Source organism: Coffea arabica, chromosome 1c (genome assembly GCF_036785885.1).
Source record: "Coffea arabica cultivar ET-39 chromosome 1c, Coffea Arabica ET-39 HiFi, whole genome shotgun sequence".
In the NCBI taxonomy this organism is placed as follows: domain Eukaryota; kingdom Viridiplantae; phylum Streptophyta; class Magnoliopsida; order Gentianales; family Rubiaceae; genus Coffea; species Coffea arabica.
Window position 1 is genome coordinate 6,368,897 of NC_092310.1, and position 12,691 is coordinate 6,381,587.

The window sequence follows — 12,691 nt, forward strand, 5'->3', positions numbered from 1 at the left end:
GAAAAAGAGTTAATTCAGCCTCCATCATAAAGAAAACATCAGTTAAAGTGGTAATAAAGTCGCAGAAGTGAAAACGTAATTCCGTTTGAAAGATAATAACATTCAATTAACCGGTAATTTCATTTGAAAGAGTAGTTAGGAATTCTATACCTCAATGAGTTTTTTATTGTTATTTTTATCACTTTTATTTCTTGTTTATAGTGTAAATTTAATTTCTTGCACTTGTGATAGTCTAAATAAGAAAGGAATTCGAAAACTATCGATAATTGACATTCTTCCTTGTAAGTTCGACCCTAAAACCCTATACTTAATCTTGACTTGTATACTTGTAGAAATCACGTGTGGAGTATTTAGAATTTTATAAATATAAAACTTGATTGTGGAATGAGGCGCTCGTCAAAATGCTTAATATTTTTCTTATTTTAGGAAATGTACATTAATTACTACTTAGTGCATAGTTTAATTTATTCACAAGTCTAGTAGGCTACATATAAAACGCTTGTTGGAATATTTTTCTTAGAGAATCTAATAGAGTCTTAGGTTTTATATTGTTTGAAATATTTACATCATTGTGACTTGTTTAATCTCTCTGCCAAAGATAACTTCTCTCAATTCTACGATCCCATCAGAACTCCAAAAATTTAGTTTGACAATGTCCAAGCAAATTCATCCAACTCAACTAGCAATAATAATCGCATTATCAGGGCAAATACAAAAAGGACCGCTCGCAACAAAAAATAAGAATATTGTATTTTATTTCATTAAAAAATGGCTAAAAAATAGCCAAAAAAAATAAATAAAAATGGTCCACCATATACAATTGCAATACGTTTGACAAAAAAAAATATATATATACAATTGCAATACTATTTATTTATTCATTTGTTGCAGGTTGGAGTCTTTTTTACTATAGATGAGAATGTCGCAAGTTGAATAGGAAATACCATAAACTGAATCCCAATCGGTAAAGGCAATAGAGCTATAATGAAACATGCTTGTTTCCCACATCGAAGAAACTAAGAGGTAAGGCGGCTGAGTACTCTTATAATATGCTATGCTTTGACAACGGAAAACATACTTACCTGGACGGGGTCGATGGGCGATCAAGAAGGCTCATGGCTTAGGTTGGTGACCTCCATTGCACTTGGGAGGGGTGCCTGCATATGGTCTCCCCAAGTGGGAGAGCCAACGTCATAATTTGTGGCAGCGGGGGCCTGCGTTCGCGCGGCCCCTGCCCATCTCTAGTTCCCAAATCTTTTCTGGTTTTGGTCTTTTTCCTCTTTGGTTCCATAGCCATAAAAATCTGAAACTATTCTTTATATTGTAGAATGCCATTAAAGACCGTAAAAGGTTTAATATAGTTCCTTAATCTTCTCTGGCTTTGGTCTTAGTCCTCTTTGGTTCCGCAGCCATGCATGAAAGTCTGAAACTATATTTTTTCTTGTAGAATGCCATGAAAGACCGTATATCTGCATAAAGGTTTAATATTGATGGTCAAGTTTGATCTGCATTATGTTTATAGGCATGGAAATCATATTCACGTGCATCACAGTAATGTTCAGCTGAAGATGAAAAAAGAAAAAAGAGGAAAATAGCTTTCTTTATTATGGTGAATGGGAAATTTGGCAACAAAATGATGGAAAATAATAACTAGGAAGCTGTCGCATCCCATTTTTTAAAATAAAAGAAACAAAAATTTGGTATCTACAAAAATAATATTAAGTAATTAGTCTAAAAGTGATTAAAAGGACAGACCAAACTCGGCTTGGGACAACACTGTAAATTCTTTACTACGTCATACTTTGATTCAATTGTAGACGGATTACACAAAATTGACTTATAATCCCTTATAAAGCATTAAGTTTCAGGCTGCGGATTGGAATTTACTCCTCTAAAAACAAGTGTGTTATATACTATGGTTTAACTGTTAAGGAGTTAATTGCATTATAGGACCGATAAATTAGACGTCTTGGAATTCAATTTTCTTGTTCCCATTCCCATTTCTTAAATCTCACTATTTTTGTACTAAAAAGATAGCTAAAAAATTAGATTATATGACCCAATCTTAGGCAAAAAATTTAACTACTATAAAAACTGAGGCAATTTGTGTAGTGCCATATTTCTCAACTCATTTGTTGAGCTTCTTGGAAGCTTACTTTATCAATTTATTATCACTATTGTTGTGATCATCATCATCATCATTATTATTGTTATTGTTATGTTGATTATTATTGTTACTATTATTAATTGCTATTACTATTATTATTATTATTATTATTATTATTATCATCATCATCATCATCATCATTATGTTGTATTCAGAGAAAAATTCTTTGGTAAGATACCATCCCTCAATGATGATATTGGTTTAGATTTACCATTTTTAAACTTGTTGGTGTCTAATAGTCAAGAATACTTATTGCACCATCTAACAGGTGGATTTAGCTTGAAGATACGATATCCAAAATGGATTTTAGAATCTCCCTATAATTAGTAGGTCTTGAGGTCCTTGAAGAGTCGATTACCATTAACTAATCATATAGTGCTATGAATAGATGGACATGTAGAATTGTAAACGGGGCAGGCTGGCTGGAGATCAGTTTAAAAATTTTGGTTGACCTTATATGTTTAATGGGCTAGGAAGAGATTGGGCATATATATGAGGCCCAATTTAAATATGAGTTTGGATTTCATTAAATTTAGCCCCAATGAATGCTCAGTCTGAATAATTATATATAATAAAGTATATAATTAATAATCATGTTATTATAGTTTGTAATTTGGGAAAAGAGTCCCAATGGCCCTCTAACTCTTTTTTAGGTAAAGTTTTAGCCCTCCAACAATAAACTATAAAAGTTTGGCCCTCGATTTAATAAAATAGCATATTTGTGGTTCTTCTGTCAAATCCAGCAGTTAAAATTGACAGAAAGTATCATCTCGTGAGACGCGCGACCAAATATCAAGGGCATTATAGTCTCTTTCCTGGGACAGAGTAAAAGCATTTTCACCACTAATTTTCGCTCCAACAATTTTCACTCATTTTTCCTCCAACATTTTCACCACTGATATGATCCACCACCGGCGAGTGAGTTTGCACCACAGGCAGCGAAAGCAGAGACGCCTCTCGCCGCTCCACCGAATCAAGAAGAGACGCACGTTTCTTGCTTCGGCAAGGTGTTCAGGCCATCGAAAAGGGGAGAAGATCACACAATCCTGCAAGTAGTGTGCAGCGTCGATATGCTAATTCTGTTCGTGGCAACATTTGTGGTGGGCGGGACGTTAACGGCAATTGATAATTTGGGCCAAATTGGCAAATCCTTGGGCTATCCCAAGAAGAGCATTGCCACTTTCGTGTCACTAGTAAGCATATGGTCCTATTTAGGACGCGTGGCCTCCGGCTTTGCTTCTGAAATCCTACTGGCCAAGTATAAGTTTCCACGTCCCCTAATGCTAACGCTGGTACTTCTCGTCTCCTGCGCCGGCCATCTCCAAAGGGTCAAGGGGGTTCTCAATCGACCACGGAGGTGGTTGGGGTAGACGCAGATGAGGAGGTGGAGGAGAGGAGGAGGAGGGATGGAGTGATTTTTCCTTGGATTGGATGATTGTCGAGGAGAGATTGGGCAAGATATATGCCATCCCAGGAGTTCCCGAGTAAGTAGCAATTTGTGTTCTGCTTTAGAGACTATAATGCCCTTGATATTTGGTCGCTCGTCTCACGAGATGATGCTTTCCGTCAATTTTAATTGCTAGATTTGACAGAAGAACCACAAATATGCTATTTTATTAGATTGAGGGCCAAACTTTTACCGTTAATTGTTGGAGGGCTAAAACTTTACCTGGAAAAGAGTTGGAGGGCCAGTGGGACTCTTTTCCCTTGTAATTTATATATATCAAAGTAATAAGATATAATGTGATAATATTATGCAATGTGATATCTATATTTGTGTGTAGATAAAATTATTGGGATAATTGTGAGATTCAACCAAGGTTGAAATAGGTCTGAAACCCTAATGCTTTTGTGAGCTGAATATGTGCCTCACAAGATAAGTCTAAAGCCAAAAATCTATTACTTTAGTCATTGTTTTTGAATGAATTAAGTTTGGATTTGTCAAAATCTAACTCAAAAAGCCCAATTGACAATTGTATTGGCATATCTCATAAGTCATATCAGATATAACAAACAAGTTCAAGATGGTTCTAAGTAGACATGGCCACGATTCCATTTTGAACCGAAAACTAGATCGAACCGAACCACATTGGAACTGACAAAAATCGGAACCAGAACTATAGTGGAACCTTAAGGTTCTGCTTCTGATTCTCTAAAAATAGAACCAGAATCCAAACCTCCGGTTTCAATCCTGGTTAGAATCGTTAAAAAAAAAAAAGAGATAAGAGACAGAGTTCGACTTGGACCGTTGGATGGACACTTGGACTTCGAGACATGAAGTAGCTGTTGCTAGCTTGCAGCTACTTGATGCCGACTTTATCCGTTTCAGATAAAACCGTGCTTTAACAACGACTATTTTAATATAGCTGTTGCAAACTATTTTTTTCAAGTTTTTTTTGTCTATAAATAGTTCTCCAAATTTCATTTTCTCTCACACCAAAATTTTATCTTCTCTCTTCCATATCTAAGACTCTCAATCTTTTGATCTACTTTCTAATTTCTCCACTTTTGCTCTTATTTGCTCACTTTCAATTTGTCTATATTATGCTAGTTTTTTAATTCATTAATGTCTATAATTATATGTACTGGACTATTACTTGCAAGCTTTTTCATTTTTACTTATTTGCTATCAAATGGCAAGTTTTGTTAGTGGTGGCTCATCTTCAAACAAGGGCAAAAATATTTGTTGCAATGTTAGCCCAAATGAAATATTCACATTGATGATGTTGATATTCCAACTCAAGAAAATTAACACATGGAGACCATTTTCAAGGAGCAAACAATTGAAACTGGTGGAGAAAGTGGTAAGTCTCAGATCTTCACGAAGCACTTCGTCAAAGTTGATGAAACTAAAGCAAAATACAATTATTATAAAAAAAATGTTACCAATACAAAATGGGAGATGGCTATGGAAAGTATCACAAGCATATGAAAAGTGTCATCCTCAAGAATATGGCATTGACAAAAAACAATCACAAATTACCAGGTTTGCTACTTCTAACCTTCTTTATTTCGATATAGTCAGGAAAGAAATAGGAATGAGATGGCAAAAATGGTAGCTATTAAACATTTATCCTTTAGTTTTGGTGAAAAGTTGGGTTTTAAGAAATATTGTCAAAATGCTTTAAATCCTCAATTTAAATCTGTTCTTAGAACCATTCTTAGATGAACGCTTAAAAATATTAGTAATGGAGGAAAAAAATAAGTAATTTAATTATTTGCATATTTAGATGCATATGTTCCAATATTTGAAGTGATCATTTGGCAAACACATTCTTTTATGGCCATAACTTGTCATTGGATTGATAATGAGTGAAATATGCAAAAAAGAATGATACCTTTTTTGTATTTTTGATGACTATCACACTGCTTTACATATTTTTAAAATGATTAGTATTATATTGGAAGAACATGGTCTATGTAAAATAATTTTTTTTTCAATTGGCTTTGATAATGCATCTGCAAATTCCGCTTCTATTAGAGAGTTATGAGATCTTTGTCGACCCAGATTAGGTGTAAATTTTCTCATATTAGATGCACATGTCATATTTTAAATTTAGCTGTACAAGATGGTTTAAAAGCACTTGAAAATCATATTAAACCTATTTGAAAAGCAATTTCTTATTTGTGGGCACACCCTCAAGTAATAAAAGAATGGAGCACTCTTTGTAGGGCTAATGGAAAAAATCGCAAAAGATTATCAAGAGATGTTCCTACCTATTGGAATTCAACATTTGAATTACGCAACCAATCTTACAAATATAGTGAATTATTATTTGCATTTTTTGCTACTAACATGACTGATATAATGTTGCTTGAAAATAATTGGATTGTTTGCAATAAAATTTTAGAAGTTTTAACAATTTTTAATGTGGTGCTTATACTTTGTCTGTCAATAAGATTGTTTCCTCTCAATTCTACGAACCTATTACAACTCCAAAAATTTAATTTCTACAATGTCCAAGCAAATTCATCCAACTCAGCTAGGAATAATAATCGCATTATCGGGGCAACTACAAAAAGAATTGCCGGCGACAAAAAAAATGAAATACTGTATTTACTTATTAAAAATGGCTAACAAAAATAAAAAAAGATAAAAAAATCCACCATATCAAATTGGAATATTATTTATTTATTCATTTGTTTTTTTATTGCGGGTTGGAGTCTTTTTTTAATATAGAGGAAGATCTCGCAATTTGATAGGAAACACCATAAAACCGAATCCCAATAGGCAAAGACAACGGGGCTATAATCAAACATGCTCGTTCCCAAGTTCCCACATCGAAGAAAAAATAGGCAAGGCGGCTCGAGTACTCTTATAAAATGCTATGGTTTGACAACGTAAAACATACTTACCTGGACGGGGTCGAGGGGCGATCAAGAAGGCTCATGGCTTAGGTTGGTGACCTCCATTGCACTTGGGAGGGGTGCGTGCCTATGGTCTCCCCAAGTGGGAGAGCCAACGTCATAATTTGTGGCAGTGGGGGCCTGCGTTCGCGCGGCCCCTGCCCATCTCTAGTTGTTAAATCTTCTGTGGTTTTGGTCGTATTCCTCTTTGGTTCCACAGCCATGAAAGTGTGAAACTTTTTTTTTTTTTGTTGTAGAATGCCATGAAAGACAGTGTCTGCAAAAAGGCATGATATTGATGGTTTGGTTGGCTCTGCATTATGTTTATTATAGGCATGGAAATCGTATTCACGTGCATCACAGTAATGTTTAGCCGAAGATCACAGTAATGTTTAGCCGAAGATGAAAAAGAAAAGGAAAGAGGAAGATAGCTTTCTTTATTGTGGTGAAATGGGAAATTTGGCAACAAAATGATGGAAAATAATAACTAGGAACTAATATTAAGTGATTAGTCTAAAAGCAGTGGCGTAGCCAGAAAAATATCTCAGTGGGGGCAAAAATAACACTAAAATTTTTTATCTGCTCTTTTTCTAGTTTTTTAAGCAAAAAAAAAAAAAAAAAATTTCACCAAGTACAAATGATACATATATTTTATGAAAAACATAAAAAGACAAACTCAAAGTTATTAATATAATAATAATTTTATTTCAAAAACAAACTAAACTATTTACAATTGTTCACGACGAGTTTTTATATTTTAATAACGGTTTACGACTTTCTCATTTTGAACTTCACAAAGTATATTTTTCTTAATATAAATAACTAAACAATCATTCATCCAAGTGTCTCCCATTTTATTTCGTAACCGATTCTTCACTATATTTATAGCTAAAAAAGCCCTTTCTACTGTAACTGTAGCAACATGCAAAATCAAAACCAACTTTAAGAGCATATAAACCAATGGATACACAATATCTCTCTTAGTCTCCACCAACCTTTGAGCTAGATAAGAGATTTTTCTTAAATCGAGAAATTCCTTAGCTAATTTCAAGTCATTAATATAAGTATCCAATTCAGTGTCAAGTGCAAGAATATCTAACTTAGAATATCCAATTCAGTGTGGGATGGCAGATGGGATGTGCTTATGAGCAAAGTTCGGTGCGGATAGATTTGTGGCTTTGTTGGGGGGAAAATGGGAAACCAGAGGAGCAATAAATGATGGAGGAAAGGAAAATTGGGAAGTGGGGACAAAGGAAGTAAATAATGGATTAAGAAAGAGAGACCGTCGGGGAAAATTGGGGACAGATGAGGAAAGGGAATTTGGGGAGTGGGGGCACACCCAAAATTACGTTAAAATTGTATAAATATTATAAGAATTTAAGGGGGCCCTCAGTGCCCCCACCTTAAATCCGCCCCTGTCTAAAAGTGATTAAATGGACAGACACCAAACTCGTTTTGGGACAACACTGAAAATTCTTTACTACGTCATACTTTGATTAAATTGTAGACAGATTACGCAAAATTGATTTATAATCCCTTAAAAAATATTGAGGTTTGGACCGCAAAATGGAATTTACCCCTCAAAAAACTAGTGTATATATATTATGGTTTAACTATTAGGACAGATAAACTAGAGGTCCTGGATTTAAATTTCTATGTTCCTGTTTTCGTTTCTTAAATCTCATATCAAAATATAAAAAAAAAAAGATTATATGACCTGATTTTGGGCGAAAATTTTAACTACTATTAGAACTGAGGTAATTTGTGTAGTGCCATATTTGTCAATTCATTTATTGAGCTTTTTGGAAACTTATTTTATCAATTTATTATCATTATTGTTGTGATTATTATTGTTGTTACTATTATTAATTACTATTATTGTCATTATTACTATTGTCATCGTGGTCATTGTCATTGTCGTCGGTGTAATCATCATCATCATGTTATATTTAGTGAAAATTCTTTGGTCTCTTTACATACAATTCTCTCAATAGTATCCCTCAATGATGATATTGGTTTAAATTTACCATTTTTAAACTTGTGAGTATCTAATGGTGAAGGTTACTCATTACACCACCTAATGGTGGATTTAGCTTGAAGGTACAATATCGAAAAAGGAAATTAGAATCTCCCTATAATTAGTAGGTTTTAAGGTCCTTTGAGAGTCAATTACCAATAACTATGATATAGTGCTATGAATAGACAGGCATGTAGGGTTGTAAAGATCAATCTGAAAAATTTCAGCTGACCTTATGTGTCTAATGGGCTTGATACGATTCTCAGTACATCAAGACGAATCGAGAACGTGAACCACAAGTTCTGGATCTAAATTAGGGTATAACGTTTGGGGATGGATGTCTTAATCTATCTTGGACTGCTCAAAAGAAAGATTAACACGGGTAGAATGACGCCACAATCAAAATGAATATTTGATTAATAAGTCGATGAAGCACCTTAGGCCAATTCTAAGATGTTCAAGAATGGTTTTCACAAACCAAGAGAGCTCTTTCTCACAGGGAAGAATCTGAAAATTTTCTCAAATATTATTCACCTGTGAAAAATGTTAAAAACTAAGGCATATTTATTACCTTTTATACGACCCAACTTCTAATCAAACTAGAACTCAATTAACTAAATATTAACTACTAAGAATGGACTCTTAAAATTTGGCCAACATGGCATTAATATGGCTTACTATGGTTAACATGACCTTAAGCCAATTATTTCCATCAACTAATGACTCACTAATTCCAAACTAATCACGGATTAATTGGAAATTTGCTAACAAAATATTGACACTAACAATTGTATGTGACAGCCCCACCTTCCCCTAAGGCGAACCAAAGGGTTTGGCGGACCGTCTGCCTAACTCTCGCCAGGACTCGATCGCTCTCATCAAGTGAAATAAGATATAACCTCGAGACTAAGCGAAAAACAATTCCCAAACTTGAAACATAGACTTACATTCATATCCATCTCAAACAGAAATACAATCCCAATTAGAACAAAAGCTTTAAGTTTTTACTACATCCAACCTTATCCAAGCACTAGTGCAAGAACAATAAAAAAATAAAATTTCAAAAAAAACTAGACCAACCTAGCCTGCACAGGACTCATGCCCTCACACGCATCCCCTGTAAGGAAAACAAAGCTAACGGAATGAGTTAAAAGCCCAGTGAGGTTCCATACATATAGCCAAATAATTAAACAAGGACATTAATCATGTAATAACAAGTAATCCAGAAAACATTTACAATATAAAGTAATGATAATACATTCATTAAAAGGATACATGCTCACGTGGAGCCCTTCGTTCATTCATTCCACCAAGCATTTTCTTATTCCTCCAGCATTAAAAATAATTTCATTTGTAAGTGAAAACCCTTCCATTGTTCTTGTCATTCATTCATTCATTTCATTTTCCCCCTACTGGACACTGGCCAGTCTCCACCAGATTTCGTGGTCATACTCCTGTATACCAAACATTAACCCAGGGTCACCAATCGCCCGACTGAGTCCGCTTCTGGCTCGAGTCGATCGGCAACGAAGAGCAAGGGCCCAGTTCAGCCAAAAGACTTACATTCGTGTACAAGTAGTATTTAAACATTTAATTATTTAATCATTGTAAATTTCATATTCGTTTAGGTTGAGCGCGATAAAGTACACACTCGCCTAGAAAAATTCATTTTTAGAAATCATTGAAAACATTTAACATTTAATCCAACATTTACAAATAGTCACATAGTCACAATAATTCACATAGTCATTGGAAACATAACGTACAAAGAACACTCATTTATTTAAGCAAAATAACGTCCAAAGTTTCCTTCTGGATAATACCCTCAATCACCAAGGAACCCTAATAATAACCAAGAGAAAATATTACGGTTAAACTATCCAAAGTTTAGGTGAACTAAAGAAAATCCGAATAACTACTAGTACAAAGTATAAGTATAGTTTTGGAAGTGAAAAGAGTACATTTAAACCAAAGGACATGAGTAAAATATTTGTAAAACTTATGCTCGCTCGTAAAACTTTGGAATCTCCATTTGAGTCGAAGAACGAAAAAAACGTATTTCTATTAGTCGTAAATTTCATTTTTTCAAGGATACAAGTTTCGGCCAGATTCTAACTTATATTCCTCTAATAAAGAAGATTTGAATATCTTAGATGATTCAAGTTAGTTTCATCCTCAACCCTTACTCAAGTCACGAGTACATCTACCTAACCCTCGAGTGCAAATTTGGGCAGCATGCCCTTTGTATTTACCTATTTTCCAGCCATTTATAGCTTCATTATTTTCCTCAATTAACCCCCAAAATCACCCACAAATAATCTCATTACAATAGCCGTTCAATAGGCTAAAAGTCATTCCGTTAACTTTGTTTTCCTTACAGGGGATGCGAGCGAGGGTGTGAGTCCTGTGCAGACTAGCTTGGTCTAGTTTTTTTTGAAATTTTATTTATTTTTATTGTTCTCGCGCTAGTGCTTGGATAAGGTTGGATGTAGTAAGAACTTAAAACTTTTGTTCTAATTGGGATTGTATTTCTATTTGAGATGGATATGAATGTAAGTCTATGTTTCAAGTTTGGAAATTGTTTTTCGTTTGTCTCGAGGTTATATCTTATTTCACTTGATGAGAGCGATCGAGTCCTGGCGAGAGTTGGGCAGGCGGTCCCCCAAACCCTTTGGTTCGCCTTAGGGGAAGGTGGGGCTGTCACATTGTAAAGCTAAGCCAAACTAACAACTACAGGAAACGACACTTGACTTGATGATCAACAACCTGATGATCGCAAATTCGGTCCAAACAACTTGAACTACTTCATTGCTGGCTAGATTCCCTATCAAGGCTAGGTAGAGATTGGGCTTATATATGAGACCCAATTTAAATGTGAGCCAAGTTTTGACTTCATTATATTTAGCCCCAATTAACGCTTAGTCAAAATAATTATATGTAATAAAGTATATACTTAATAATCATATTAATATAGTTTGTAATATATATGTATATATATATCAAAGTAATAAGATATAATGTGATATTTATATCGGTGTGTAGACAAAATTATGTGATAATTGTGTGCTAATAGGTCGAAAATCCTAATGTTTTTGTGAGCTGAGTATGCACCCCACAAGGTAAGTCCAAAGCCTGAAATTTTTTACTTTAGCCTTTTTTAGGATACGTTAAGTTTGAACTTGTCAAAACCTAACAAAATCTAACTCAAAAAATCCAGTTGACAACTCTACCGACATACCTCATATGTCATATCACAAGTTTAAGGCAGTTCGAAGTGCTTATAAAAAGCTATTTCTGGGCAAAATATACTTATCAAAATGGAGTCAATGGGTGATTATGAAGATGGCTTAGGTTGGTGACCACAGAGCAGTGCTAGTCCATGATAGGAATGGCAACAGGACAGGTTTAGGGCGGGGTCCGCCGTCCTGTTGCCCAATACTTCTCGCTGCCCCCATCCCCCGCTGCTCCTGCCCCACCCCACTTCCCTCGCAGGTGCCCCCGCAGAGTTAATAAAAATTTATTATTTAATTTTATTGTAGTCAAATTTTTGCAAATAATTAAGTACTAAAATATCAATACATTATCAAATCATTATCCATTGTAATTTTACAATTGAAACTCATAAAAACAATCAAACAAAAACTATTTGAATACAATCCAACATGATGAAACAAATATAACTAAAGTAATCAAGTTTTCATTTTTAAAATAAATACAATCACTAAGTCGCTATTGTATTTTTTTTTTGAGAAAAAATGTGCTATTATATTAAGTATAATTAGGAATTTAGTATAAATGTATTAGTAAATTTACTATAAGTAATTAATAATTTCTATTAGTATACATGTATAATTATTAGTATAATTGACAATATCAATTATATTACATATACTAATATACATTATATAATACTTATAACTAACAATATCATTATTATAAGTTTGTAACTAATTAAATTAAATATTATGCTCACACACACACACACACACATATATTCTAACAGGTGGTGGGGCGATGGTTTCTTAATGAGGGGAAATAATTCCCCCCTGTCCCATTAGCCTCTGCGGGCACCCGCCCCAATTGCCATCCCCAGTCCATGGCCTCCTTAAGTGGGAGTGCCATAGTCATAATTTTGCTCACAAGGGCCTGTGTGCACATAG

General features: G+C 34.4%; 2 non-coding genes across 2 annotated transcripts; both read left to right on the forward strand.

The window, feature by feature from the left end:
* Window positions 1–1,074: 1,074 nt before the first annotated feature.
* LOC113687305 (U1 spliceosomal RNA) lies at window positions 1,075–1,235 on the forward strand. Its single transcript, XR_003447737.2, has one exon. It is a non-coding gene; the product is annotated as a U1 spliceosomal RNA (small nuclear RNA).
* Window positions 1,236–6,515: 5,280 nt separating this feature from the next.
* On the forward strand, window positions 6,516–6,676 carry LOC113687319 (U1 spliceosomal RNA). Its single transcript, XR_003447739.2, has one exon. It is a non-coding gene; the product is annotated as a U1 spliceosomal RNA (small nuclear RNA).
* Window positions 6,677–12,691: the final 6,015 nt, after the last annotated feature.